Source organism: Triticum dicoccoides, chromosome 7B (assembly GCF_002162155.2).
Source record: "Triticum dicoccoides isolate Atlit2015 ecotype Zavitan chromosome 7B, WEW_v2.0, whole genome shotgun sequence".
NCBI lineage: Eukaryota > Viridiplantae > Streptophyta > Magnoliopsida > Poales > Poaceae > Triticum > Triticum dicoccoides.
This window is the reverse complement of record NC_041393.1, coordinates 539,106,904-539,133,689: the sequence shown is the minus strand read 5'-3', so window position 1 is coordinate 539,133,689 and position 26,786 is coordinate 539,106,904. Positions and strand designations below refer to the sequence as shown.

The 26,786-nt window shown below is 45.9% G+C and overlaps 2 long non-coding RNA genes across 7 annotated transcripts in view; one reads left to right on the top strand and one right to left on the bottom strand.

Annotated features, from left to right (window-relative positions):
- The first annotated feature begins 222 nt into the window (after positions 1-222).
- The window catches only part of LOC119338053, a 47,071-nt gene continuing 20,507 nt past the window's right edge, over positions 223-26,786 (top strand). For 3 of the 6 annotated variants that reach the window (XR_005163773.1, XR_005163774.1, XR_005163775.1), the window contains exons 1-5: positions 223-494; positions 965-1,037; positions 2,106-2,246; positions 3,274-3,367; positions 12,690-12,784. This is a non-coding gene — a long non-coding RNA (uncharacterized LOC119338053). Of the gene's footprint in view, positions 495-964; positions 1,038-2,105; positions 2,247-3,271; positions 3,368-12,689; positions 12,785-26,786 lie in introns of those variants that run through there. The other 3 variants (XR_005163776.1, XR_005163777.1, XR_005163778.1) reach the window with 3 other exon arrangements.
- On the bottom strand, positions 12,701-15,837 carry LOC119338054. Its single transcript, XR_005163779.1, has 3 exons — positions 14,817-15,837; positions 14,287-14,480; positions 12,701-13,746 (listed from the first exon to the last, which is right to left on the bottom strand). It is a non-coding gene; the product is annotated as an uncharacterized LOC119338054 (long non-coding RNA).

The following is a 26,786-nucleotide window of genomic DNA, read 5'->3' as shown; positions in this document are numbered from 1 at the left end:
TAAGCGCCGTTTAGGAATTGTCCTCCAAGGAAGCCGCCGATTCCAACGCCCGCTTGGGACTCCACATATGGCCCAACGAAGCCCAACTCCAACCCAGTTCTTTCGGCACGGCACCGCACAGCGCAAACCGGGCCGGAGTCCTCCTTCCCCACGGAGTTCCCCGCCGCCGCCGCCTCTTCGTCTTCGATTCCCCAATCCCACTTCCCCGTCTCCGTCTCCTCCCTTCCCCCCCACCCCCCCAAAAAAAAATCCTCCTAAATTGCCAGTCTGCGCACCTGCCGGCGGAACCCTAGCTCCGGAGCTACTTGCCAGATCAGGGCGGCTGAATCGGCGGCTCCTTCCCTAGCGCCGCACTTTCGGAGGCTTGCGCCGCTCGGCGCGTCCCCAGCCCGCATCTTTCCTCCGTCTGCACCTTCAGGATTCGCGCCGCTCCGGCCTGAGGGCTTTGGAGGCTTGCTGTTGCTGCCCTCCTCTTCACCGCCGTGCGTGCAGATGTATGATTTTGACCTTGGTAGCACTAGTCTCTCTCTCTCTCTCTCTCTCTCTCTGATCTTGGCCCTTCTGTCGTTGATGCCCCGATGCTGTTGCTGCCGTCTTTGTGCAATGCAATTCATTCACCAGCACAATTGATTCTGATTCATGCGCCAACTACTATTCTACTATGCAATTAGTATTTGCTGTTAGATGTCAATGGACCATCAAAACTTCAGAATTTTCTTCTTATAAGCTGCTAACCCTTCAATCCTTGCTAGATAGTCTATCATGCTTTCAATTTTCAATGTAAATAGGCACTATTTCATAGCTCACGGACCCCATGTTTAATACTAGTCCGTTGCAAGAATTTACAATATTCAAGGAGGTGTCCAGGCTCAATAGTGGTCTGTATTTCATAACCATAGGTTTATGCTACCTCTGATGAATTCCTAATAAAATGTTATTTCTGTTGCAACTTCACACTTTTCAGGAGTCCGATATGCTTGGTCAAGTTTAGTGCAGCTGCCCCCTATTAATTCCATTTTCAGGAGTCCGATATCCAGGTCAGCATTGTGGCTTCCTCCACACTAAACTTATGGAACCGTCCACCACAATTTTTCCTTTGTGACCTATATATATATATACTCGGCTTCAGTGACAGTCTTGCTGATCTTAGGCAATCAACATTCTCTCTGCTTACTTATCAGATGGGCGTTGCTTTGATGATTTAATCTGATATAAAGATGACACACTAGTACGTAGATGTACACAGAAAATTTCCAGTTAGTTTGTACATGACTGGATCCTCCGTGCAAAAATTGATGATACATAGTTGGTAGGAAAATCTGTGAGGGGCTAAAACTGCAGTCTTCCCTTACCGCCCAATGCAAGTTCTCGAATTAATTCTGGATTATTATTGTAGCCTTTAGGTTAAGTTTTTATTTGGTAAGCATAGCACCTAATTTATGATGAAGTGCATCCATCATGCAAATTGTTTTGATTGTTAATACAGAGCAAACATATCAGAATAGGTGATATTCAAGTCTATTGGAAGTTGCTCCAATTAAGTTAAGATCAACTAAGTTACTAGGGATCTGGATGCCCTGCAAGATACACAAATCTATCTTTGAAGCAAGTGAGATCTAGATGTGCATCCTTCTATTCAAGGATTCCTGTCTGGTCATAATATATTGTGGTTTAAATGTGGGGTTTAAGTGCACAACTGAACTTTAGCTCAAACGAAACAATGGTGTGTTGGTCAGTTGGTCTGCACAGCCGGACATTTTTGTTGCATTCCATGCTTTTCGATCAATGATTTTGACGTGTTCTTCCAGCATGTTTACTGTTTTTGTTGTTGTACCCTTTATACATATATTGATGGTCAGTTATGATATGGTTGTCTGTTTGCATAATGGTCAGTTATGTAATGGAGGTCTCTTAATGATGTACTAGGGCGTAATGTCATTGTAGTCAAAGAGTTGCTATTCTTTGTGCACTTGTTGGATGGAACCGGTAGAAGCCATTCTTTAATGTGTGGTTATTCTTAATTTACATCTTCCTTATTTCACATCACGAGAAGTGTTAAGTCCCTCTTTTGTCCACATGAACTGCCCTGCTTTGCCACATAGAAGGCATCGAGCACTCTATGCACCATCCAATCTCGCCGCTCTACCAACTTCGCCTAAACACCGACTGCCAATGCTCCATATACCATCATACAATCTTGCCATTCTACCTCCTTCGCCGGAACACCGACCGCCGCTCCATCTGAGGTATGCTTGATCACATGCCAAGCTAAATGTGTCTCCGTTGTTTTTGAAAAAGACATGATTTTTAGCTTCCATTGTTATTACCTTGCCATGTACGTACAGTCTGCAAAGTTTGCAAACAAAAAGTGAAACCTGTAATGATGAGTGATGACTATGGTATTATATCTATTTAATTACCAGGATTAAATCTTCATGATTGCAAACCTTAGACGTGTAGTATGCAAGTTTAGAGACTAGAGAGGGACATATCAAGTTTACTATGAACTCAAACAGGACAGGTTTGACAAACAACACACTTCAGGCTCTTTATTTCATTATTATTATTTTAGGGAGCAAAGATGCACACCTGCCTTTCTTGCAATGTGCTGAGAGTATATAATTTCATTCTGATTAGCTTGTTGGTTGGTAACCTATACTGCTACTAAGTTGCCATTGCCTTGTCTGATCTGATACTTGTTAGTTGCCAAGCTGTAGTTCTAGATTGCAGCCCTAATATGATGTCGATTATATCTAAAATCAGTGTACACTATGTTTCTGTAGTTATGCTAATTGGACCTGCTCATTTTATGTTATTTGTTGGATGACATAATGTATTTTTATGTATTCGGTTGTCAAATGGTTCTGTATCAGCAGATCCCTCTGGGTTCTGCAGGTGTATTGTTGATACATGTGAGTTTGGATGATTTAGTTAGATGATGTATTTGTGGGGTCTGGTGCTCATTATAATTGTGTACCGCTAACAAGGATAAAAGAGAAATTCTCCTGCGTTGCGATTAATGTGTATGACCCTACTCAGCAGGAGCTTAACAGTTAGTGTTTTTGTGGTACTTATCTTGCTTGCAGTATGGTTTATATGGCTTCTTTGTTAAACGTACAAGGAATGCTTATTGTGATATGTCTTAGCAATTTTATAAGCTGACCTCCTTGATTCCGTTTAACAACAATGGTAGATATAGTGGCAAAGTTCCATTATTGTATATAGCATCAGGATTTTTACAAGAACTTAACATCTCTTTGCTTTACATTTCAGTTACAAATTGAATTCAACATGTCAGTTGAGGAAGCTGCTGAGCTAGCATGGCAGGCTATTTATCATGCAACATTCCTTAACGGAGGTAGTGATGGTATGCATTCTGTTTCTTAGCATCTATCATGATATTTGTTTTGTTCACTCGATAAGCACGATACAACATGCATGCATATTTGTTAAACACCTTATCATTATATCTTCCTTTTGAAATAGCAAACATAACTATTTGAGTTGCAATTACTTCCGTAATTTTTTTTTGAAGTCTCACAAAGTTCAGAGATTTTTGTATTTTTCATCATGCAATGCACACCCCTAGCTTGGTATAGAGATTACGATGGTGTAAATTAAGCCACACCTTTCTGTTTACAAACGTACAGTGTTGTAGAGTATAGATATGGGTCTTGACATCTAGGCAAACCTCCCTATGATTTCTAAAACAATATAAAGCATTATGGTGAATAGGCGTAGAGAACTGAGTGTGAACCATGACGACAAAAGGCTTATAGATAAGACCTCACTACGAGAAGAAATAAAGCATTTCCAGGTGTGCCAAGAGAAGTCACTAGCGGAGGCAAAGGGAGATGGACCCCTGAGATCAGAGTAAACAAGGTCGAAAGGACACTTAGACACTGTCTTGCTATGACTAGGTAATTGGACCACGAATTAGAGACATTGTCGGAGACGGATCCAAGAAGACCACATTGAACTAAGGATGAGAGATCACAAGTACCCACGACGATGATGCCACTGCGGAAAATAGCCGGTACACAAGGCAACAGAGGCAGAGAGACTGGCGGCGGTGATGGCAGAGGGACTTGATCCAACATCCCACGTGCCTGTGCACTCTTCGCACCCCGCTGATTCGGCTTGGTGTTCTTCTCCTGCTTGCGGGTTGTGTGCCACGCACTTGATTAAGCACCCTAGGTTCTCCTACTGTGCGCCCTTGGCCTCGACTTTAGGTAGCGCCTGTCATCTGCTCGCCCCGTTCATAATTCGTGTATGCGTTGACTGTCCAGCTCCTGGTCACATTGGTGGTGCTCGATGTGCGGTTATGGTGTCGCACAAAAAGGGAACACGGGATGTGGGATTTAGACAGTGCTCATAAAAACCTGCAGCAAGGCAAAGGGTTCCTATGCAGACTCGTAGGGAGCGGAGGTGGTCACAAATGTGGACGTTGGCTCCATAGGAGTCTCAACAATGCGCTCATCACTAAGCGCAACGTGAGCAAGAAGGTCCTGGATATACTTCTCCAGGAAATACGGAACAATCTCAAGGAAGTAGCGAGGACCAAGATAAACATACAAACTTCACTATGACGAGCCTTCACAAAGGTAATGTACTTAAGAGTCGTCGCCGGTGATGATCGACATGTAGAAGAAGTGTTTGTCACGAGTTGAATGGTGGACCAAAAGTGCAGGATCATGAGCACTCGCCAAAACCAGTCGCAATCACTACGAGAACTGAGTGTGAACCATGACAGCAAAAGACTTATAGATTAGACCTCACTACGAGAAGAAATAAAGTATATCTAGGTGTGTCGAGAGAGGTCACTAGCGGAGGCAAAGGGAGATGGACCCCTGAGATCAGAGTAAACAAGGTCGAAAGGACGTTGAGACACTGTCTCGCTATGACTAGGTAACAGGACCACGGATTAGAGACACCGTCGGAGACGGATCCAAGAAGACCATGTTGAACTAAGGATGAGAGATCACAAGCGACCCAAGGCGATGATGTCACTGCTGAAAATAGCTGGTAGACAAGGCAACAGAGCCAGAAACTGGCGGTGGCAGCACAGGGACTTGATCCAGCATCCCACATGCATGTGCACTCTATGTACCATGCCATTCGGCTTGTTCTTCTCTTGCTTGCGGGTTGTGTGCCACGCACTTGATTAAGCACCTCAGGTTCTCCTAGTGTGCGCCCTTGGCCTCGACTTTAGGTACCGCGTAGTCGGCTCGCCCCGTTCATAATCCAGGTACGCGTCGACTGTCCTTGCTCCTGCTCACCATTGGTGATGCTTGAGCGTGCGGTTATGGTGTTGCACAACAAGGGAATGCGGGGTGTGGGATTGAGACAGTGCTCATAAAACTCGTAGCAAGGTAAAGGTTCCTATGCAGACTCGCAGGGAGCGGAGGTGCTCACAATTGTGGATGTTGGCTCCATAGGAGTCTCAACAACGCGCTTATCACTAAGAGCAACATGAGCAAAAAGATCCTGGATATACTTCTCCAGGAAATACGGAACAATCTCAAGGAAGTAGCGAAGAGGACCAAGATCAAACATACAAAATTCATTATGACGAGCCTTCACAAATGTAATGTTCTTAAGAGTCGTCGCCGGTGATGATCGGCATGTAGAAGAAGTGTTCGACCACGAGTTGAATGGTGGACCGAAAGTGCAAGATCATGAGCACTCGCCAAAAACCAGTCGCAATCACCATTGAGACATCGCTCAAACGAGGCACAAGGGTTTGCTTAGGGCCATATAGACAACGACGAAGACGACAAACCATGCCATCTGGAAGAGAACCCAGGTGGTGGCTACATGTTGGCATTCTTGACATCAAGCCGAGAGACAAACTAGCAACGAATAGAAGCCACATTGAGAAGTGTGCGATGAGTGGTCGTGTGGGCCATATATATATATGAGATAACGTCTTATCGTAGTCATGACCATGTTCTCACCACTAAACGAGTTGTGTAATGCTCGAGAGTATCATCAGTCTTAACCTTGTAAACCCACTTACAAGTGATGAGATGAGCACGGGGAAGAAGGGAAATGGTATTCCATGTGTCGAGCGGGCAAGAGCATCAATCTTTGATGCCATCACATTTAACCATTTGGGATGAACAAGCTCATGATAAGAAGTCGTCTCGGGAAGAGCTGCACAGTAGCCATAGCAGTCAATAGGCAAAAGCGAGGTAGAAGCGGGCGAGCTCGAAAGCCATCAGTAGGCTAGGTTGGAATAGAGATTACGATGGTGTAAACAAGGTGTGTCGAGAGAAGACCCCTGAGATCAGAGTAAACAAGGTCGAAAGGACGCTGAGACACTGTCTCGCTATGACTAGGTACCTGGACCACGGATTAGAGACATCGTCGGAGACGGATCCAAGAAGACCACGTTGAACTAAGGATCAGCGTTCACAAGCGACCCAAGGCGATGATGCCACTCTTGAAAATAGTTGGTAGACAAGGCAACAGAGGCAGAGACTGGCGTTGGCGGCAAAGGGACTTGATCCAGCATCCCACGTGCATGTGCCTCTCCGTACCCTGCCGATTCGGCTAGGTGTTCTTCTCCTACTTGCGGGTTGTGTGCCACGCACTTGATTAAGCACCCCAGGTTCTCCTATTGTGCGCCCTTGGCCTTGACTTTAGGTAGCACCTGTCGTCGGCTTGCCCCGTTCATAATCCAGGTACGCGTCGATTGTCCTTGCTCCTGCTCACCATTGGTGATGCTTGAGCGTGCGGTTATGGTGTTGCACAACAAGGGAACACGGGGTGTGAGATTGAGACAGTGCTCATAAAACTCGTAGCAAGGTAAAGGTTCCTATGCAGACTCGCAGGGAGCGGAGGTGGTCACAAATGTGGATGTTGGCTCCATAGGAGTCTCAACAACGCGCTTATCACTAAGAGCTACATGAGCAAGAAGATCCTGGATATACTTCTCCAGGAAATACGGAATAATCTCAAGGAAGTAGCGAAGAGGACCAAGATCAAACATAGAAATATCATTATGACGAGCCTTCACAAATGTAATGTTCTTAAAAGTCGTCGCCGGTGATGATCGACATGTAGAAGAAGTGTTTGACCACGAGTTGAATGGTGGACCGAAAGTGCAGGATCATGAGCACTCGCCAAAAACCAGTCGCAATCACCACTGAGACATCGCTCAAACCAGGCACGAGGGTTTGCTTAGGGCCATATAGACAGCGACGAAGACGGCAAACCATGCCATCAGGAAGAGAACCTAGGTGGTGGCTACATGTTGGCATTCTTGACATCAAGCTGAGAGACAGACTAGCGACGAATAGAAGCCACATTGAGAAGTGTGCGAAGAGTGGTCGTGTGGGCCATATATATATAGGAGAAAACGTTTTATCGTAGTCATGACCATGTTCTCACCACTAAACGAGCTGTGTAACGCTCGAGAGTATCATCAGTCTTAACCTTGTAAACCCACTTACAAGTGATCAGATGAGCACGGGGAAGAAGGGAAATGATATTCCATGTGTCAAGCGGGCAAGAGCATCAATCTTCGATGCCATCACATCCAGCCATTTGGGATAAACAAGCTCACGATAAGAAGTCATCTTGGGAAGAGTTGCACAGTAACCATAGCAGTCAATAGGCAAAAGCGAGGTAGAAGCGGGCGAGCTCGAAAGCCATCAGTAGGCTAGGTTGGAATAGAGATTATGATGGTGTAAATTAAGCCACACCTTTCTGTTTACAAACGTACAATGTTGTAGAGTATCAAAGGTGTTGTAGAGTATCGAAGGTGTTGTAGAGTATAGACATGGCTCTTGACATCTAGGCAAACCTCCCTACAATATTTTAAACAATATAAAGCATTATGGTGAATAGGCGTAGAGAAGAGAACTGAGTGTGAACCATGACAGCAAAAGGCTTATAGATAAGACCTCACTACGAGAAGAAATAAAGTATATCTAGGTGTGTCGAGAGAAGTCACTAGTGGAGGCAAAGGGAGATGGACCCCTGAGATCAGAGTAAACAAGGTCGAAAGGACGCTGAGACACTGTCTCGCTATGACTAGGTACCTGGACCATGGATTAGAGACATCGTCGGAGACGGATCCAAGAAGATTACGTTGAACTAAGGATCTGCGTTCATAAGCGACCCAAGTCGATGATGCCACTCCTGAAAATAGTTGGTAGACAAGGCAACAGAGGCAGGGACTGGCGCTAGCGGCAAAGGTACTTGATCCAGCATCCCACGTGCATGTGCCTCTCCATACCCTGCCGATTCGGCTTGGTGTTCTTCTCCTACTTGCGGGTTGTGTGCCACGCACTTGATTAAGCACCCCAGGTTCTCCTAGTGTGCGCCCTTGGCCTTGACATTAGGTAGCACCTGTTGTCGGCTCGCCCCGTTCATAATCCAGGTACGCGTCGACTGTCCTTGCTCCTGCTCACCATTGGTGATGCTTGAGCGTGCGGTTATGGTGTTGCACAACAAGGGAACGCGGGGTGTGGGATTGAGACAGTGCTCATAAAACTCGTAGCAAGGTAAAGGTTCCTATGCAGACTCGCAGGGAGCGGAGGTGCTCACAATTGTGGATGTTGGCTCCATAGGAGTCTCAACAACGCGCTTATCACTAAGAGCAACATGAGCAAAAAGATCCTGGATATACTTCTCCAGAAAATACGGAACAATCTCAAGGAAGTAGCGAAGAGGACCAAGATCAAACATACAAAATTCATTATGACGAGCCTTCACAAATGTAATGTTCTTAAGAGTCGTCGCCGGTGATGATCGGCATGTAGAAGAAGTGTTCGACCACGAGTTGAATGGTGGACCGAAAGTGCAGGATCATGAGCACTCGCCAAAAACCAGTCGCAATCACCATTGAGACATCGCTCAAACGAGGCACAAGGGTTTGCTTAGGGCCATATAGACAACGACGAAGACGACAAACCATGCCATCAGGAAGAGAACCCAGGTGGTGGCTACATGTTGGCATTCTTGACATCAAGCCGAGAGACAAACTAGCGACGAATAGAAGCCACATTGAGAAGTGAGCGAAGAGTGGTCGTGTGGGCTATATATATATTATATATATATCGTAGTCATGACCATGTTCTCACCACTAAACGAGTTGTGTAACGCTCGGGAGTATCATCAGTCTTAACCTTGTAAACCCACTTACAAGTGATGAGATGAGCACGGGGAAGAAGGGAAATGATATTCGATGTGTCGAGCGGGCAAGAGCATCAATCTTCGATGCCATCACATTTAACCATTTGGGATGAACAAGCTCACGATAAGAAGTCGTCTCGGGAAGAGCTGCACAGTAGCCATAACAGTCAATAGGCAAAAGCGAGGTAGAAGCGGGCGAGCTCGAAAGCCATCAGTAGGCTAGGTTGGAATAGAGATTACGATGGTGTAAATTAAGCCACACCTTTTTGTTTACATACGTACAGTGTTGTAGAGTATAGACATGGCTCTTGACATGTAGGGAAACCTCCCTACAATTTCTAAAACAATATAAAGCACTATGGTGAATAGGCGTAGAGAAGAGAACTGAGTGTGAACCATGACAACAAAAGGCTTATAGATAAGACCTCACTACGAGAAGAAATAAAGTATATCCAGGTGTGTCGAGAGAAGTCAATAGCGGAGGCAAAGGGAGATGGACCCCTGAGATCAGAGTAAACAAGGTCGAAAGGACGCTGAGACACTGTCTTGCTATGACTAGGTAATTGGACCACGGATTAGAGACATCGTCGGAGACGGATCCAAGAAGACCACATTGAACTAGGGATCAACGATCACAAGCGACCCAAGGCGATGATGGCACTGCTGAAAATAGTTGGTAGACAAGACGTACAGTGTTGTAGTGTCAAAGGTGTTGTAGAGAAGTCACTAGCGGAGGCAAAGGGAGATTGACCCGTGAGATCAGAGTAAACAATGTCGAAAGGACGCTGAGACACTGTCTCGCTATGACTAGGTACCTGGACCACGGATTAGAGACATCGTCGGAGACGGATCCAAGAAGACCACGTTGAACTAAGGATCAGCGTTCACAAGCGACCCAAGGCGATGATGCCACTCTTGAAAATAGTTGGTAGACAAGGCAACAGAGGCAGAGACTGGCGCTGGCGGCAAAGGGACTTGATCCAGCATCCCACGTGCATGTGCCTCTCCGTACCCTGCCGATTCGGCTTGGTGTTCTTCTCCTACTTGCGGGTTGTGTGCCACGCACTTGATTAAGCACCCCAGGTTCTCCTATTGTGTGCCCTTGGCCTTGACTTTAGGTAGCACCTGTCGTCGGCTCGCCCCGTTCATAATCCAGGTACGCGTCGACTGTCCTTGCTCCTGCTCACCATTGGTGATGCTTGAGCGTGCGGTTATGGTGTTGCACAACAAGGGAACGCGGGGTGTGGGATTGAGACAGTGCTCATAAAACTCGTAGCAAGGTAAAGGTTCCTATGCAGACTCGCAGGGAGTGGAGGTGCTCACAAATGTGGATGTTGGCTCCATAGGAGTCTCAACAACGCGCTTATCACTAAGAGCAACATGAGCAAGAAGATCCTGGATATACTTCTCCAGGAAATAAGGAACAATCTCAAGGAAGTAGCGACGAGGACCAAGATCAAACATACAAAATTCGTTATGACGAGCCTTCACAAATGTACTGTTCTTAAGAGTCGTCGCCTGTGATGATCGACATGTAGAAGTGTTCGACCACGAGTTGAATGGTGGACCTTAAGGGCAGGATCATGAGCACTCGCCAAAAACCAGTCGCAATCACCACTGAAACATCGCTCTAACCAGGCACGAGGGTTTGCTTAGGGCCATATAGACAGCGGCGAAGACGACAAACTATGCCATCAGGAAGAGAACCCAAGTGGTGGCTACATGTTGGCATTCTTGACATCAAGCTGAGAGACAGACTAGCGACGAATAGAAGCCACATTGAGAAGTGTGCGAAGAGTGGTCGTGTGTATATATATATATATAGGGTTGCGCTATTCGTCACCCAGGGGGAAGAATTCTGATTCTTCACCCCAGCCATTTCAGCGTCCAATCCATCCCCGTTGTAGAAAAGTTGGTCGCCGAGGTAAGATTATGGTTTGCCTTCGTGAGCCAACCATCAGGCATCAGCAAACTAGACGAGGTAACTTTCCTGTTGCTAACGTAATATTATGGAACCACCACCGTGACACCAGATTACGTACAAAATCCTTTTTTTAGCCGTCGTGAGCCAACACCCCGAAACAGATTTCCTGTTGCTAACGTAAATACAAAATACTCCGTGTTACGGGACACCACCCTGAAACCAGATTTCGACAAATTTCATTTTGTTTAGCCATCGTGAGCCAACGCCACGAAACTGATGTAACAACCCACGTAAAATTCTTGATGTACGTTTTATATAGAGATAAATGTAAGCAATCTGCTGTTTATACTATTTATAAAACCGATATTGCGCACATCAGAAATAAAAAAACACAATGAAGGATACATCGCTATAGCTTATTGCTTAATTGTACTTGTCAGCATAAAAACACACGAAACAAGAATAATCAGCAAAACCTTGAGTACTCTTAAAATCACACAGACATCAAAACTTTTGACATGGCCTCATGTGCCCATAAGATTTTGCAACGTAAAACCATTTTCTGTACATTCGTGCAACAAGGACTATGAGCTATATCTCCCGTGCATTGATACTATACAACTAAAAGTGGCACATCTTGTAATCTGCACATGAGTGCCTCTAGATACTTCGTCTCCAACTCACTCACAAACAGCATGTTCCTTCCTCGATTACAGTGGAATCCCTATTTGCCATTTTCCTGATAAAATAACAAAACCTGGATCGGCGAGATATATAGATCACCTACACTTGCAATTAAAAAATTATCGACTTCTAAAAAATGCATGCATATTTGCATATGGTGCAGCCGATGAACCAGAATTGCAACCAATTCATAAACGAGATTTGCCCATGACATATTATGGTACAAAGGTACATATTTACAAAAAAAAATCTTTCTCCTACACCTTACAAAATTCAAGCGATGACTTTCTTTGAGGCAATTATGCTATAGCCGTAAAGTCGGTTCACTAGGGGAATTCTGCAAAGAGGAGAAAACAATATGTTTCATGCAGTTCACCATGATTGATGACAATAACTAGAGCTTAGTTATATGGTGCGGCCTCACCTGGATCACTCCAACAACAAAACTGAACTAAAGAATGAACCGCGCTTCAATTTATACAAACCACAGCAAGACATAATGCTAGTTGGAGACAAATACCTTTTTTTAAGGGAAATACCTTTCTTTTAAAATTGGATATTTGTACTACCATGAGAATCAGGAAACAGTAGAAGAACATGCCAACAAAATTAACAGCAAACTACAAGCTAAAGAAAATTTGCAAGTGGCTAGATACCATGGAACGAAAATTTGTGGTAGTTGCCGCAGACACCAATGCAATTTCTGTTGACAACCACGATACCAACATAGAACTGCTACCTAATTAGAGGTCAAAGAGGCATCACAGGACATGTGAAATTTAATAATGGTGTCTGCAATTTTATTCCACTAGTTCAAAACAGTCGAACACATTACAAAATATGCAACCCAAAAATGCTGGTTCTGAAATTAATAAATGGGTTCTTCCCCACTACAATTTCCAGGAACTAATGGTTGTAACATGGTGATTTTTGGCAGAAACTTTTGGAGAAACTTACAACTACTACTATTGTTCTCTAGTGAAAGAGCACACTGAATATACGTGGACATATCATGCCAAGGCAGATTAAAGGGTAATGCCATCATCCAGATCATGTTTTACACTAAAATGCTTATGTAATTCGGTTTTACAAGACATCTTCTTTGGATCAATAAACATGTAGACAGTTACTATGAGCTAACTAAAGGCCATGTATTTTCGGTCATATGATGTGCTGATCCGAGAATGATTAGTTTTGCGAAGCATACCTTGGAGTGTCCAAAACTGGAATGCATAGTGCTAATGGAAATAGTATAGTACAGGTTAAGCTCAAACTCGGAAGAGAATGAATGCGTGTTCCTTGAGAGGCAAAACCTAGACATGCCCATTCAAATGTGATTGTGTCACCTGTTCTCAGTTACTGTAAGCTACTAGCAACAATATCAAGCTATGTTTCTTTAAAACAAACATCAATTGGTTAGATTTGCCATGTTTCTTCAATGGATCTTCCAAGAAGGCAAGTGTGGCAGCTTTATTACGGTAATTATTGCTAACTTGCAAAATCATCTTGCGTTTCTCGATTCCTGGATCCATGAACAAGGTCAGTAGGAACTAAAACAAGACGAACCAAAGTACAAACAGGATTAGGACCTCTCATCAGTTAAATTGATCCTTTAGTGAATTTTGTTTTATAAAATTACTTGACAGATTTACAAGGGTAACCTACCTTTTCCTTGTTAAGTTCAATAATTTTTTTGCAGCTTCGCTACAAGTCTCACACAAGCTATGTTTCACAAAAGTTTCTGTCTCCGGCCCTATGTTATGTGCCACCTCTACAGCTTGGATATCATATTCTGAACAAAAGATTGACACCTCTGCAGCTTTATAGCAAAGGACAGTATATACTTAAAGTTTGAATTAACTAGCATCTTGCAAAGGATAGGCGCTAAGCATCATACGTACCTTAGATTTGGCCAGTGTAAAAAATGAACCATGAGGCAATCACACTTATATTGCGTATTTCTCTGTAAATTGTGGAGCCTTAAGTTCCTGCATCTTTTGATACAGAGACATGGGGTTTAATTTTCTTCTGTTATCAAATGGGTAGTGAGAAGGGGAGCCTTGGCGCAGTGGTAAAGCTGCTGCCTCGTGACCATGAGGTCATGGGTTCAAGTCCTGGAAACAGCCTCTTACAGAAATGTAGGGAAAGGCTGCGTACTATAGACCCAAAGTGGTCGGACCCTTCCCTGGACCCTGCGCAAACGGGAGCTACATGCACCAGGTTGCCCTTTTTTTTTATCAAGTGACTCGTCATGTTTGACTAATCACCCTTTTTCAGAACAACACACTTAATTTCTTTCTCCCATGTAGCAAACAGAGAGCCTACAATGGAATAGGAGCTTTCTCCTAGAGAAATACTGCAGCCTCCATCAGGAAAGGGTACAATAGGGAAGCCAATCTTTATTTAAATTTCACTATTATCTTCTTTTTCATGACAATTAATTGATTAACCAAGAGCCAGTCCAGTTCATCGGAAACACTGGAGCTGGTAAGAAGGAACAATTCATCTAAACTGAGAAGAGTTAGAGCTATTACCTTTGGCTGTAACAAAGAAGATAATCTTGTGATGTTCTTCCTCCTCACGGGCCTTGTTGTGCTCCTCTTGTTCTTTGCCATTGACACGGCCTCCTTCTCCTCCATTGACATAATGGCATAGTGTCATACTGCCATCCTATTGGTCCTGCCTCTTCTTGATCCCCCTATTCAGCAGCTCCTTTGCAGCACCTCCGCTGTCCATATTTGTTATTTCACACAAATAAGAGTCCACCTAATAAAATTGCTAATCTCACAGCCTAGAGCATAGGCATCTCAAGAAAAATGCGAAAGAGGAACTTTTACGATCCAATTTGGAAGCATCAGTCTCCAAGAAAACAAGAATAAGAACTATATTAATTTAGCTTCTAAGATTGAATGAAGAAATCAAGTGAGGGCCTAGAACAAGTAGGCGATAGCCCTAAAATTGGAAGCACTCGTTATTTACTTATTTTCTTCCATAGGTATGCATCGGATCTGGATCCATGGAAAGGGAAGAGAAATACGAAGTTAGAAAGGGGAAGAGCGCATACCTTACGGAAGATGGCTGGCACCAGCGTATTCTCCTTTCGACGGCTGGCTGTCGCCGGCGCCTTCTCTGACGGAGCAGCCGGGTGATTTGGCAGTGGCCGCCGCCATAGCAGCCGCACCCGAATCGCCGACCGCTCCGTAACCTTCGCCGCCGACCGCCGTTGTCGCCTCCGGATAACACGAGAGATCGGAGGAGAGGAGGATCGGGAAGCGAGCGAATCCTCCACCGAGCACAACGAGCCCATCGGCCGCTGACCGCGCACTATCCGATGTCGAAAGTGGAAACCGCTCGCACCTCCCAATTCCCACGACCAGCCGACCAATTCCTGCGTCAAATTAAAATTACGACGGTCGGCGGCGGGGTATAATTTTACCTGGTTGAGCCGGTTGTCTGTCACTCGGTCGGTCGACTAGGGTGAGGAATAAGTTATTCTTCACCCTGCGTCTTAAATAGACTTTCTCTCTCTCTCTCTCTCTATATTAGTCATGACCATGTTCTCACCACTAAACGAGTTGTGTAACGCTCTAGAGTATCATCAGTCTTAACCTTGTAAACCCACTTACAAGTGATGAGATGAGCACGGGGAAGAAGGGAAATGATATTCCATGTGTCGAGCGGGCAAGAGCATCAATCTTGGATGCCATCACATTTAACCATTTGGGATGAACAAGCTCACGATAAGAAGTCGTCTCGGGAAGAGCTGCACAGTAGCCATAGCAGTCAATAGGCAAAAGCGAGGTAGAAGCGGGCGAGCTCGAAAGCGATCAGTAGGCTAGGTTGGAATAGAGATTACGATGGTGTAAATTAAGCCACACTTTTCTGTTTACAAACGTACAGTGTTGTAGAGTATCAAAGGTGTTGTAGAGAATAGACATGGCTCTTGACATCTAGGCAAACCTCCCTACAATTTCTAAAACAATATAATGCATTATGGTGAATAGGCGTAGAGAAGAGAACTGAGTGTGAACCATGACAGCAAAAAGCTTATAGATAAGACCTCACTATGAGAAGAAATAAAGTATATCCAGGTGTGTCGAGAGAAGTCACTAGCGAAGGCGAAGGGAGATTGACCCGTGAGATCAGAGTAAACAAGGTCGAAAGGACGCTGAGACACTGTCTCGCTATGACTAGGTACCTAGACCACGGATTAGAGACATCGTCGGAGACGGATCCAAGAAGACCACGTTGAACTAAGGATCAGCGTTCACAAGCGACCCAAGGCGATGATGCCACTCTTGAAAATAGTTGGTAGACAAGGCAACAGATGCAGAGACTGGCGCTGGCGGCAAAGGGACTTGATCCAGCATCCCACGTGCATGTGCCTCTCCGTACCCTGCCGATTCGGCTTGGTGTTCTTCTCCTACTTGCGGGTTGTGTGCCACGCACTTGATTAAGCACCCCAGGTTCTCCTATTGTGCGCCCTTGGCCTTGACTTTAGGTAGCACCTGTCGTCGGCTCGCCCCGTTCATAATCCAGGTATGCGTCGACTGTCCTTGCTCTTGCTCACCATTGGTGATGCTTGAGCGTGCGGTTATGGTGTTGCACAACAAGGGAACGCGGGGTGTGGGATTGAGACAGTGCTCATAAAACTCGTAGCAAGGTAAAGGTTCCTATGCAGACTCGCAGGGAGCGGAGGTGCTCACAAATGTGGATGTTGGCTCCATAGGAGTCTCAACAACGCGCTTATCACTAAGAGCAACATGAGCAAGAAGATCCTTGATATACTTCTCCAGGAAATACGGAACAATCTCAAGGAAGTAGCGACGAGGACCAAGATCAAACATACAAAATTCATTATGACGAGCCTTCACAAATGTATTGTTCTTAAGAGTCGTCGCCAGTGATGATCGACATGTAGAAGTGTTCGACCACGAGTTGAATGGTGGACCTTAAGGGCAGGATCATGAGCGCTCGCCAAAAACCAGTCGCAATCACCACTGAAACATCGCTCTAACCAGGCACAAGGGTTTGCTTAGGGCCATATAGACAGCGGCGAAGACGGCAAACCATGCCATCAGGAAGAGAACCCAGGTGGTGGCTACATGTTGGCATTCTTGACATCAAGCTGAGAGACAGACTAGCGACGAATAGAAGCCACATTGAGAAGTGTGCGAAGAGTGGTCGTGTGGGCCATATATATAATAGAAAACGTTTTATTGTAGTCATGACTATGTTCTCACTACTAAACGAGCTGTGTAACGCTCGAGAGTATCATCAGTCGTAACCTTGTAAACCAACTTACAAGTGATGATATGAGCACGGGGAAGAAGGGAAATGATATTCCATGTGTCGAGCGGGCAAGAGCATCAATCTTCGATGTAATCACATTTAGCCATTTGGGATGAACAAGCTCACGATAAGAAGTTGTCTCGGGAAGAGCTGCACAGTAACCATAGCAGTCAATAGGCAGAAGCGAGGCAGAAGCGGGCGAGCTCGAAAGCCATCAGTAGGCTAGGTTGGAATAGAGATTACGATGGTGTAAATTAAGCCACACCTTTCTGTTTACAAACGTACAGTGTTGTAGAGTATCAAAGGTGTTGTAGAGTATAGACATGGTGTTGTAGAGTATCAAAGGTGTTGTAGAGTATAGACATGGCTCTTGACATCTAGGCAAACCTCCATACAATTTCTAAAACAGTATAAAGCATTATGGTGAATAGGCGTAGAGAAGAAAACTGAGTGTGAACCCTGACAACAAGAGGCTTAAAGATAAGACCTCACTACGAGAAGAAATAAAGTATATTCGGGTGTGTCGAGAGAGGTCACTAGCGGAGGCAAAGGGAGATGGACCCCTAATATCAGAGTAAACAAGGTCGAAAGGATGCTGAGACACTGTCTCGCTACGACTAGGTAACTTGACCACGGATTAGAGACATTGTTGGAGACGGATCCAAGAAGACCATGTTGAACTAAGGATGAGAGATCACAAGCGATCCAAGGCGATGATGTCACTCCTGAAAATAGCTGGTAGACAAGGCAACAAAGCCAGAGACTGGCGGTGGCGGCAGAGGGACTTGATCCAGCATCCCACGTGCATGTGCACTCTATGTACCATGGCATTCGGCTTCTTGTTCTTCTCTTGCTTGCGGGTTGTGTGCCACGCACTTGATTAAGCATCTCAGGTTCTCCTAGTGTGCGCCCTTGGCCTCGACTTTAGGTACCGCGTGTCGTCGGCTCGCCCCGTTCATGATCCAGGTACGCGTCGACTGTCCGAGCTCCTCCTCACCATTGGTGGTGCTCGAGCGTGCGGTTATGGTGTCGCACAACAAGGGAACGCGGGGTGTGGGATTGAGACAGTGCTCATAAAACTCGTAGCTAGGTAAAGGTTCCTATGCAGACTCGCAGGGAGCGGAGGTGGTCACAAATGTGGATGTTGGCTCCATAGGAGTCTCAACAATGCGCTCATCACTAAAAGCAACATGAGCAAGAATATCCTGGATATACTTCTCGAGGAAATACGGAACAAACTCAAGGAAGTAGCGAAGAGGACCAAGATCAAACATACAAAATTCATTATGACGAGCCTTCACAAATGTAATGTTCTTAAAAGTCGTCGTCGGTGATGATCGGCATGTAGAAGAAGTTTTCGACCATGAGTTGAAAGGTGGACCGGAAGTGCAGGATCATGAGCACTCGCCAAGAACCAGTCGCAATCAGCACTGAGACATCGCTCTAACCAGGCACGTGGGTTTGCTTAGGGCCATATAGACAACGACGAAGACGACAAACCATGCCATTAGGAAGAGAACCCAGGTGGTCGCTACATGTTGGCATTCTTGACATCAAGCCGAGAGATAGACTAGCGACGAATAGAAGCCACATTGAGAAGTGTGCGATGAGTGGTCGTGTGGGCCATATATATATAGGAGAAAACGTCTTTTTTTATCGTAGTCATGACCATGTTCTCACCACTAAACGAGCTGTGTAACGCTCGAGAGTATCATCAGTCTTAACCTTGTAAACCCACTTACAAGTGATGAGATGAGCACGGGGAAGAAGGGAAATGACATTCCATGTGTCGAACGGGCAAGAGCATCAATCTTCGATGCCATCACATTTAGCCATTTGGGATGAACAAGCTCACGATAAGAAGTTGTCTTGGGAAGAGCTGCACAGTAACCATAGCAATCAATAGGCAAAAGCGAGGCAGAAGCGGGCGAGCTCGAAAGCCATCAGTAGGCTAGGTTGGAATAGAGATTACGATGGTGTGAATTAAGCCACACCTTTCTGTTTACAAACGTACAGTGTTGTAGAGTATCAAAGGTGTTGTAGAGTATAGACATGGTGTTGTAGAGTATCAAAGGTGTTGTAGAGTATAGACATGGCTCTTGACATCTAGGCAAACCTTCTTACAATATCTAAAACAATATAAAGCATTATGATGAATAGGCGTAGAGAAGAGAACTGAGTGTGAACCATGACAACAAAAGGCTTTTAGATAAGACCTCACTACGAGAAGAAATAAAGTATATCCAGGTGTGTCGAGAGAAGTCAATAGCGGAGGCAAAGGGAGATGGACCCCTGAGATCAGAGTAAACAAGGTCGAAAGGACGCCGAGACACTGTCTTGCTATGACTAGGTACCTGGACCACGAATTAGAGACATCGTCGGAGACGGATCCAAGAAGACCACGTTGAACTTAGGATCAGCGTTCACAAGCGACCCAAGGCGATGATGCCACTGCTGAAAATAGTTGGTAGACAAGGCAACAGAGGCAGAGACTGGCGCTGGCGGCAAAGGGACTTGATTTGGTTTGCTGTTCTTCTCCTGCATGCGGGTTGTGTGCCATGCACTTGATTAAGCACCTGCTCACCATTGGTGATGCTCGAGCGTGCGGTTATGGTGTCGCACAACAAGGGAACATGGGGTGTGGGATTGAGACAGTGCTCATAAAACTCGTAGCAAGGTAAAGGTTCCTATGCAGACTCGCAGGGAGCGGAGGTGCTCACAAATGTGGATGTTGGCTCCATAGGAGTCTCAACAATGCGCTTATCACTAAGAGCAACTTGAGCAAGAGGATCCTGGATATACTTCTCCAGGAATTACGAAACAATCTCAAGGAAGTAGCGAAGAGGACCAAGATCAAACATACAAAATTCATTATGACGAGCCTTCACAAATGTAATGTTCTTAAGAGTCGTCGCCAGTGATGATCGACATGTAGAAGAAGTGTTCGACCACGAGTTCAATGGTGGACCGAAAGTGCAGGATCATTATCACTCGCCAAAAACCAGTCACAATCACCACTGAGACAAAGCGCTCAAACGAGGCACGAGGGTTTGCTTAGGGCCATATAGACAACGACGAAGACGACAAACAATGCCATCAGGAAGAGAACCCAGGTGGTGGCTACATGTTGGCATTCTTGACATCAAGCTGAGAGACAGACTAGCGATGAATAGAAGCCACATTGAGAAGTGTGGGAAGATGTCTCGTCGTAGTCATGACCATGTTGTCACCACTAAACGAGTTGTGTAACGCTCGAGAGTATCGCCAGTCTTAACCTTGTAAGCCCACTTAGAAGTGCTGAGATAAGCACAAAGCACGGGGAAGAAGGGAAATGAGATTCCATGCATGAGCGGGCAAGAGCATCAATCTTCGATGCCATCACATCCAACCATTTGGGATGAACAACCTCATGATAAGTCGTCTCAGGAAGAGGCGCACAGTAACCATAGCAGTAAATAGGCACAAGCGAGGCAGAAGCGGGCGAGCTCGAAAGCGTATGCTAGCTTTGATTAGAGATTACGATGGTGTAAATTAATCCATACCTTTTTGCTTATAAACGCATAGTGTTGTAGAATATGGACATGGGTCTTGACATCTAGGCAAACCTCCCTACGATTTCTAAAACAATATAAAGCATTATGGTGAATAGGCGTAGAGAACTGAGTGTGAACCATGACAGCAAAAGGCTTATAGATAAGACCTCACTACGAGAAGAAATAAAGTGGACCCAGGTGTGTCGAGAGAGGTCACTAGCGGAGGCAAAGGGAGATGGACCCCTGAGATCAGAGTAAACAAGGTCGAAAGGACAGCGAGACACCGTCTCGCTATGACTAGGTAACTGGACCACGGATTAGAGACATCGTCGGAGACGGATCCAAGAAGACCATGTTGAACCAAGGGTGAGAGATCACAAGCGACCCAAGGCGATGATGCCACTTCTGAAAATAGTTGGTAGACAAGGCAACAGAGCCAGAGACTGGCGGTGGCGGCAGAGGGACTTGATCCAGCATCCCACGTGCATGTGCACTCCATGTACCATGCGATTCGGCTTGTTGTTCTTCTCCTGCTTGCGGGTTGTGGGTGCCACGCACTTGATTAAGCACCCTAGTTTCTCCTACTGTGCGCCCTTGGCCTAAAGGTAGCACCTGTCGTCGGCTCGCCCCGTTCATAATCCAGGTACGCGTCGACTGTCCTAGCTCTTGCTCACCATTGGTGATGCTCGAGCGTGCGGTTATGGTGTCGCACAACAAGGGAACACGGGTTGTGGGATTGAGACAGTGCTCATAAAACACGTAGCAAGGTAAAGGTTCCTATGCAGACTCGCAGGGAGCGGAGGTGCTCACAAATGTGGATGTTGGCTCCATAGGAGTCTCAACAATGCGCTTATCACTACGAGCAACATGAGCAAGAAGATCCTGGATATACTTCTCCAGGAAATATGGAACAATCTCAAGGAAGTAGCGAAGAGGACCAAGATCAATCATACAAAATTCATTATGACGAGCCTTCACAAATGTATTGTTCTTAAGAGTCGTCGCCGGTGATGATCGGCATGTAGAAGACGTTCGACCACGAGTTGAATGGTGGACCAAAAGTGCAGGATCATGCGCACTCGCCAAAAACCAGTCGCAATCACCACTGAGACAAAGCGCTCAAACGAGGCACGAGGGTTTGCTTAGGGCCATATAGACAACGACGAAGACGACAAACCATGCCATTAGGAAGAGAACCCAGGTGGTGGCTACATGTTGGCATTCTTGACATCAAGCTGAGAGACAGACTAGCGATGAATAGAAGTCACATTGAGAAGTGTGGGAATAGTGGTCGTGTGGGCCATATATATATATAGAAGACGTCTCGTCGTAGTCATGACCATGTTGTTACCACTAAACGAGCTGTGTAACGCTCGAGAGTATCATCAGTCTTAACCTTGTAAACCCACTTACAAGTGATGAGATGAGCACGGGGAAGAATGGAAATGATATTCCATGTGTCAAGAGGGCAAGAGCATCAATCTTTGATGCCTTCACATCTAGCCATTTGGGATGAACAAGCTCACGATAAGAAGTCGTCTTGGGAAGAGCTGCACAGTAACCATAGCAGTCAATAGGCAAAAGCGAGGTAGAAGCGGGCGAGCTCGAAAGCCATCAGTAGGCTAGGTTGGAATAGAGATTACGATGGTGTAAATTAAGCCACACCTTTTTGTTTACATACGTACAGTGTTGTAGAGTATAGACATGGCTCTTGACATGTAGGGAAACCTCCCTACAATTTCTAAAACAATATAAAGCACTATGGTGAATAGGCGTAGAGAAGAGAACTGAGTGTGAACCATGACAACAAAAGGCTTATAGATAAGACCTCACTACGAGAAGAAATAAAGTATATCCAGGTGTGTCGAGAGAAGTCAATAGCGGAGGCAAAGGGAGATGGACCCCTGAGATCAGAGTAAACAAGGTCGAAAGGACGCCGAGACACTGTCTTGCTATGACTAGGTAACTGGACCACGGATTAGAGACATCGTCGGAGACGGATCCAAGAAGACCACATTGAACTAGGGATCAACGATCACAAGCGACCCAAGGCGATGATGGCACTGCTGAAAATAGTTGGTAGACAAGACAAAGAGGAAGAGACTGGCGCTGGCGGCAAAGGGACTTGATCCAATATCACACGTGCATGTGCACTCTCCATACCCTGCCGATTCGGCTTGGTGTTCTCCTAATTGCGGGTTGTGTGCCACGCGCTTGATTAAGCACCCCAGGTTCTCCTACCGTGCGCCCTTGGCCTTGACTTTACGTAGCGCCTTTCGTCGGCTTGTCCCGTTCATAATCCAAGTATGCGTCGACTGTCTAGCTCCTGCTCACCATTGGTGATGCTCGAGCGTGCATTTATGGTGTCGCACAACAAGGGAACACGGGATTTGGGATTGAGACAGTGCTCATAAAACTCGTAGCAAGGTAGAGGTTCCTATGCATACTCGCAGGGAGCGGAGGTGCTCACAAATGTGGATGTTGGCTCCATAGGAGTCTCATCAATGCGCTCATCACTAAGAGTAACATGAGCAAGAAGTTCCTGGATATACTCCTCCAGGAAATACGGAACAATCTCAAGGAAGTAGCGAGGACCAAGATCAAACATACAAAATTCATTATGACGAGCCTTCACAGATGTAATGTTCTTCGAGTTGTCGCCGGTGATGATCGGCATGTAGAAGAAGTGTTCGACCACGAGTTGAATGGTGGACCGAAAGTGCAGGATCATGAGCACTCGCCAAAAACCCGTCGCAATCACCACTGAGACATCGCTCAAACCAGGCATGAGGGTTTGCATAGGGCCATATAGACAGCGACGAAGACGGCAAACCATGCCATCAGGAAGAGAACCCATGGTGTAAATTAATCCACACCTTTTTGCTTACAAACGCATAGTGTTGTAGAATATGGACATGGGTCTTGACATCTAGGCAAACCTCCCTACGATTTCTAAAACAATATAAAGCATTATGGTGAATAGGCGTAGAGAACTGAGTGTGAACCATGACAGCAAAAGGCTTATAGATAAGACCTCACTACGGGAAGAAATAAAGTATATCCAGGTGTGTCGAGAGAGGTCACCAGCGGAGGCAGAGGGAGATGGACCCCTGAGATCGGAGTAAACAAGGTCGAAAGGACGCTGAGACACTGTCTCGCTATGACTAGGTAACTGGACCACGGATTAGAGACATCGTCGGAGACTGATCCAAGAAGACCATGTTGAACTAAGGATGAGAGATCACAAGCAACCCAAGGCGATGATGTCACTGCTGAAAATAGCTGGTAGACAAGGCAACAGAGCCAAAGACTGTCGGTGCCGGCAGAAGGACTTGATCCAGCATCCCACGTGCATGTGCACTCTATGTACCATGCGATTCGGCTTGTTGTTCTTCTCCTGCTTGCGAGTTGTGTGCCACACACTTGATTAAGCACCTCAGGTTCTCCTAGTGTGCGCCCTTGGCCTCGACTTTAGGTAGCGCGCGTCCTCGGCTCACCTCGTTCATAATCCAGGTACGCGTCGACTGTCCGAGCTCCTGCTAACCATTGGTGGTGCTCGAGCGTGTGGTTATGGTGTCGCACAACAATGGAACACGGGATGTGGGATTGAGACGGTGCTCGTAAAACACACAACAAGGTAAAGGTTCCTATGCAGACTCGCAGGGAGCCGAGGGGGTCACAAATGTGGATGTTGGCTCCACATGAGTCTCAACAATGCGCTCATCTTTGAGAGCAACATGAGCAAGAAAATCCTGGATATACTTCTCCAGGAAATACGGAACAATCTCAAGGAAGTAGCGAAGAGGCCCAGTATCAAACATACAACATTCATTATGACGAGCCTTCACAAATGTAATGTTCTGAAGAGTCGTCGTTTGATGATCGGCTTGTAGAAGAAATGTTCGACCACTAGTTGAATGGTGGACCCAAAGTGCAGGATCATGAGCACTCGCCAAAAACCAGTCGCAATTACCACTAAGACAAAGTGCTCAAACCAGGCACGAGGGTTTGCTTAGGGCCATATAGACAACGACGAAGACAAACCATGCCATCAGGAAGAGAACCCAGGTGGTGGCTACATGTTGGCTTTCTTGACATCATCAAGCTGAGAGACAGACTAGTGGCGAATAGAAGCCACATTGAGAAGTTTGCGAAGGGCGGTCATGTGGGCCATATATATAGGAGAAAATGTCTCGTCGTAGTCATGACCATGTTCTCACCACTAAACGAGCTTTGTAACGCTCAAGAGTATCGTCAGTCTTAACCTTGTAAACCCACTTACAAGTGCTGAGATGAGCATGGGGAAGACTGGAAATGAGATTCCATGTGTCGAGCGGGCAAGAGCATCAATCTTCGATGCCATCACATCCAACCATTTGGGATGAACAACCTCACGATAGGAAGTCGTCTTGGGAAGAGCCGCACAGTAACCATAGCAGTAAATAGGCACAAGCGAGGCAGAAGCGGGCGAGCTCGAAATCCATAAGTAGGCTAGCTTGGATTAGAGATTACGATGGTGTAAATTAAGCCACACCTTTCTGTTTACAAATGTAAAGTGTTGTAGAGTATGGACATGGATCTTGACATCTAGGCAAACCTCCCTACGATTTCTAAAACAATATAAAGCATTATGGTGAATAGGCGTAGAGAACAGAGTGTGAACCATGACAGCAAAAGGCTTATAAATAAGACCTCACTATGAGAAGAAATAAAGTATATCTAGGTGTGTCGAGAGAAGTCACTAGCGGAGGCAAAAGGAGATGGACCCCTGAGATCAGAGTAAACAAGGTCGAAAGGACGCCGAGACACTGTCTCGCTATGACTAGGTAACTGGGCCACGGATTAGAGACATCGTCGGAGACGGATCCAAGAAGACCACGTTAAACTAAATATGAGAGATCAGAAGTTACCCAAGGCGATGATGCCACTACTGAAAATAGCTGATAGACAAGGCAACAGAGGCGGAGACTGGCGGTGGCGGTTGATCCAGCATCCACGTGCCTGTGCACTCTCCGTACCATGCCGATTCGACTTGGTGTTCTTCTCCTGCTCGCTGGTTGTGTGCCACACACTTGATTAAGCACCCTAGGTTCTCCTATTGTGCGCCCTTGTCCTCGACTTTAGGTAGCGCCTATCGTCGGCTTGCCCCGTTCTTAATCCAGGTACGCGTCTACTGTCCGAGCTCCTGCTCACCATTGGTGGTGCTCGAGCGTGCGGTTATGGTGTTGCACGACAAGGGAACATGGGATGTGGGATTGAGACAGTGCTCATAAAAACCCGCAGCAAGGCAAAGGGTTCCTATGCAGACTCGCAGGGAGCGGAGGTGGTCACAAATGTGGATGTTGGCTCCATAGGTGTCTCAAGAATGCGCTCGTCACTAAGAGCAACATGAGCAAGAAGATCCTGGATATACTTCTCCAGGAAATACGGAACAATCTCAAGGAAGTAGCGAAGAGGACCAAGATCAGACATACAAAATTCACTATGATGAGCCTTCACAAAGGTAATGTACTTAAGAGTCATCGCCGGTGATGATTGACATGCAGAAGAAGTGTTCGGCCACGAGTTGAATGGTGGACCGAAAGTGCGGGATCATGAGCACTCACCAAAAACAGTCGCAATCACCACTGAGACATAGCGCTCAAACCAGGCACGAGGGTTTTCCTTAGGGCCATACAGACAGCGACGAAGACGACAAACCATGCCATCAGGAAGAGAACCCAGGTGGTGGCTACATGTAGGCATTCTTGACATTAAGCTAGAGATAGACTAGCGGCGAATAGAACCACATTGCCATATATATAGGAGAAAACGTCTCATCGTAGTCATGACCATGAGGTAGGTGCATGTGAGCAATGAGAAAGCACATGCGAAGCTTATCTCGATCACCTAAAGCTTGATGGTGCTGCAGCGGATTGGCGCAAAGGAGCACTTGTTGAAGTTAGTGCATAAGCTCGGCGCACCACCAAAGATCAGGTTGTCGCACGTCGAAGACAGGAGGACGATCATGTCGACAGCGTACAGTGACATGAGGTCCTTGACACCACCCCGACATGATGGCTCCAACATGAGGACGCTCTTTGCATGAACTAACACGGCGTTGAGCACCTCCATCACAAAGAAGAAACAATAACGGCAAAAGGGGGTCACCTTGCCACATGCCACAACAGTGAAGAATATGACTTTTGGGCATCCCGTTGAGGATGATT